Raw genomic sequence first — 4,359 nt, 5'->3', positions numbered from 1 at the left:
ACCTTCAGGGTCTCAAGGACATGAACTCCTTCAGGGTCTGAGGGACATCAATGTCTTACGGGTCTGAGGGACATCAGCTCCTTCAGGGTCTGAGGAACATCAACTTCTTCAGGATATGAGGGACATTAACTCCCTCAGAGTCTCAGGGACAAACTCCTTCAGGGTCTGAGGAACATCAACACCTTCAGGGTCTGAGGAACATCAACACCTTCAGGGTCCGGGGGCGAAAAGCTCCTTCAGGATCTGAGGTACATCAACACCTTCAGGGTCTGAGGAACAAACTTCTTCAGGATCTGAGGGACATCAAGACATTCAGGGTCTTGGGGACATCAGTTCCTTCAGAGTCTGAGGTAATGTTTCAGGCTCCCTGGTTTCATGGCTGGAAGATATGACAGTCTAGGAGTTTGGGGGAGACTTCATGGCGGCGGTTACAAAGAAACCGTACCCATGTATTTACTATTCTTATCTAAACCAGACCGTGTCTTATGGAAATGTAGTTTCACAACTGGAAGGCTCCTCCTAGCTACACCCAGGGCCCCGACAGGAGCGGAGAGAGCTGGCATCAGAGGGGGGCCTAGCTGTCCGAAACTGGAAGTGACCCAGAAGAACACGTCTTCCAAAAGACTTCTTCTAGAGCCTCTGCTTGAGTAAGGTGCACAAGAAGGACTATATTGCCTGAAACCTGCATTAACACCATATCATTATTGTAAACCTCCTATAATCACTATTCTCCCACATAATAAATACCGCCTTCGCACACGCACACGCGCACGCATACACACACGCACACACCCCATTATATATAACGGATATTTTGTGCATCGGACATAAATCTTGGTATTTAGTGGGTTTGATGTTGCAGGACTTAGGCGGTCCTGTCTCATTCAGATACTGGGACATAAATATTTAGATTTCGGCATAAAAAGAGTTGGGAGGCGAACGGAATTCCAGGAACGCGTCCGAAGAGAAAAGACAGGAAACCGCATTCCCTTACTATAATAAACATCTATCGTTAAAAGAATAGGATCGGACTTTAATGTTTGACCTCTGAAACGCAGACTCAACGGGGTAATTACACAATCCTTGCAGATACAATCAAAGCATTTGTCTTTCAAATAATAATAAAATACTAAGAATAACAATCTCATCAAATGAAATTCGGAACTTAATTCTTTGAACTGTGGCTGCGGTTTGAACGTCAGTGGAACTGTGGAAGGTTGCGCATGAAACGGTTATTATTCCCAGAGTTCCCTGTTTCCAGTAAAATCTTTCTTTTTATGATAAGACAACTATTGGCCCATATTTACAAAGCGGTGCTGAAAGAGCGTCTTGTGGCATAGAAATTCTTGGGAGATATGGGCTTTAATATTTGATACCGCTATTAACAAATAACACACCTCTCATATCCCCCTCTCCCTTCTCTCTCCTCTAAGCTGCACATATTAACCCTTATATATGTGACAGTGTCTCTCATATCCCCCCCTCCCTTCTAAGCTGCACATATTAACCCTTTATATATGTGACCGTTTCTCTCATATCCCCCCCTCCCTTCTAAGCTGCACATATTAACCCTTTATATATGTGACAGTTTCTCTCATATCCCCATCTCCCTTCTCCCTCCAAGCTGCACATATTAACCCTTTATATATGTGACAGTTTCGGGGGGTGGGGGGGAGGTGGTGGGAAGGGGGGGGTGGGGGGAGGTGGTGGAAGGGGGGGGTGGGGGGGAGGTGGTGGGAAGGGGGGGAGGTGGTGGGGAGTTGGGAAGGGGGGTGGGGTTGGCTTTGGGGGGTGGAGGTGGTGAGGAGGTGGTGGGAGGTTGTAAGGGGGGAGTGAAGGGAAGGTGAAGGGGGGGTGAAGGTGGGGGTGGAGGGAGGTGAAGGTGGGGGTGGAGGGGAGGTGAAGGGGGGGGTGGAGGGGAGGTGAAGGGGGGTGTGGAGGGGAGGGGGTGGAGGGGAGTGAAGGGGGGTGGAGGGGAGGTGAAGGGGGGGGTGGAGGGGAGGTGAAGGGGGGGGGTGGAGGGAGGTGGAAGGAAGGGAAGTGGAGTGAGGGGAGGTGAGGGGTGGGTGAGGGGAGGTGAGGTGAAGGGGGGTGAGGGGAGGTGAAGGGGGGTGAGGGGAGGTGAAGGGGGGTGAGGGGAGGTGAAGGGCGCTCCCTCACCCGTCCGGCAGCTCCTCACCCGTCCGGCCGCTCCCTCACCCGTCCGGCCGCTCCCACGTGGTCTGAGGCGGGAGGCAGCTTGTGTGGCCGCTCCCCCGCTGTGTCCCGGGCGCTCGCTCCCCCGCTGACTGTAGCGGCGCCAGGGGGTGGAGGGAGGTGAAGGGGGGGTGAAGGGGAGGTGAAGGCCGCTCACTCACCCGTCCGGAAGGTCCCACGTGGTCTGAGGCGGGAGGCAGCTTGTTGTGGCCGCTCCCCCGCTGTGTCCCGGGCGCTCGCTCGCTCCGCTGACTGTAGCGGCGCCGGGGGGGGGGGGGTGGAGGGGAGGTGATTTGAAGGGGGGTGAGGGGTGGGTGAAAGCCGCTCACTCACCCGTCCGGCAGCTCCCTCACCCGTCCGGCCGCTCCACGTGGAACTGAGGCGGGAGGCAGCTTGTTGTGGCCGCTCCCCCGCTGTGTCCCGGGCACTCGCTGCTCCGCTGACTGTAGCGGCGCCGGGGGGGGGGGGTTGAAAGCGCGGGAGACACGGGGAGAGGAGGAGGCTGATTTCGGGGAGGAAGAGGCGGAGGCTCCGGCGGGTATGTGAGGGCCCCCCCCCCCCGGGTTATACATGCTGCTAATGTACACACCCCCCCTACTGTGTGTGTGTGTCCCTGTGTGTGTGTGTGTGTGTGTGTGTGTCCGTGTGTCCGTGTGTGTGTGTGTGTGTGTGTGTGTGTGTGTGTCCGTGTGTCCGTGTGTCCGTGTGTGTGTGTCCCTGTGTGTGTGTGTGTCCCTGTGTGTCCTTTGGGCCGTCACTCCGCCTCAGGCCAATGAGAGGTGTGCGGGGGCGGCCCAAGGGACCAATGAGATTTCCCCTAGGGACACCGGACATCCAGCAGGCAGGCATGCATGCAGGCAGGCAAACATACAGTGCTTTCACTAATATAGTATAAGATATTATAGAAGCAAGGAATGTTTGATATCAGACGCATTTGATATCAGATGCATAGGACGCGTCCGTGGTTGTGGAAGGACGTTGGATGTTATCGTTTCTATTGGAAACGTTCTGTATTTGCATCACGTGCTTTGGGAGTTCTCCAGAGACAGAGAGAGGGCGATGTTTTATCCGCGCGGCAGGACTGGGAAAGGGGAGATTTCAGATTAGAATTGGCTAAACCAGGGTTGTGTTGAGGGGCCGATATATTTCCCACTTGCTGCACTAATAGAGGTACCCTAATATATCCCAAACACGTAACGCGGAAAGGGGGATATGATAGAAACTGTCGCATACATAAAGGGTTAATATGTGCAGCTTAGAGGAGAGAGAAGGGAGAGGGGGATATGAGAGAAACTGTCACATATATAAAGGGTTAATATGTGCAGCTTAGAGGAGAGAAGGGAGAGGGGGGTATGAGAGAAACGGTCACATATATAAAGGGTTAATATGTGCAGCTAGGAGAAGAGATAGGGGAATATGATAAAAGGGTTAATATGTGCAGCTTAGAGGAGAGAGAAGGGAGAGGGGATTAGATAAACTGTCACACATACAAAAGGGTTAATATGTGCAGCTTATAGGGGAGAAGGGAGAGGGGATATGAGAGACGCTGTCCCATATATAAAGGATTTCAGCACAGTACAGGAAGGAAGCACATAGTGTATCCGAGGAGTAGAAGCGCTAGAACAAGAGGCTGTGCAGTGAAGCTGCAGGGTGGCAGCTAAGGGGAAGTACTTATTTACAGAAGGGTTGTAGTTTCATGGAAGAGCCTCCAGCAGAGGTGGTAGGGGCTACTGCAGTAAGGGAATGAAAACATGCTTGGATAGACAGAAGGCTAAATCTTCAATATGAAACAAAGCCCCAAGGATCAAACCGGGTCTGAGGTTTTACAGCAGGTAAGGAAATGGCAGGCATGCGAGGGGGTGATTGGTGGGGCAGGCATGCGAGGGGGTGGGGATAAGGGCATTTGGTTCTTACTGTGTTTGCTGTCAAGTTCTACATAGTTATATATAGTCACATAGTTACATAGTCACATAGTTACACATAGTCACATACTGTAGTCACATAGTTACATAGTAGATGAGGTTGAAAAAAAGACATTGTATTTAAAGTTTATTGATCCAGAAGAAGACATCACAGCCGCGCCCCTCCACCCCCCCCCCCCCCCCCCCCCCCCCCCCCCCATTGTTGCATTATCCAATTCTGTCTCATAAGGGGGAAAATAAA

The sequence above is a fragment of the Ascaphus truei genome, chromosome 19, assembly GCF_040206685.1.
Source record: "Ascaphus truei isolate aAscTru1 chromosome 19, aAscTru1.hap1, whole genome shotgun sequence".
In the NCBI taxonomy this organism is placed as follows: Eukaryota; Metazoa; Chordata; class Amphibia; order Anura; family Ascaphidae; genus Ascaphus; species Ascaphus truei.
This window is presented reverse-complemented; position numbering follows the sequence as displayed.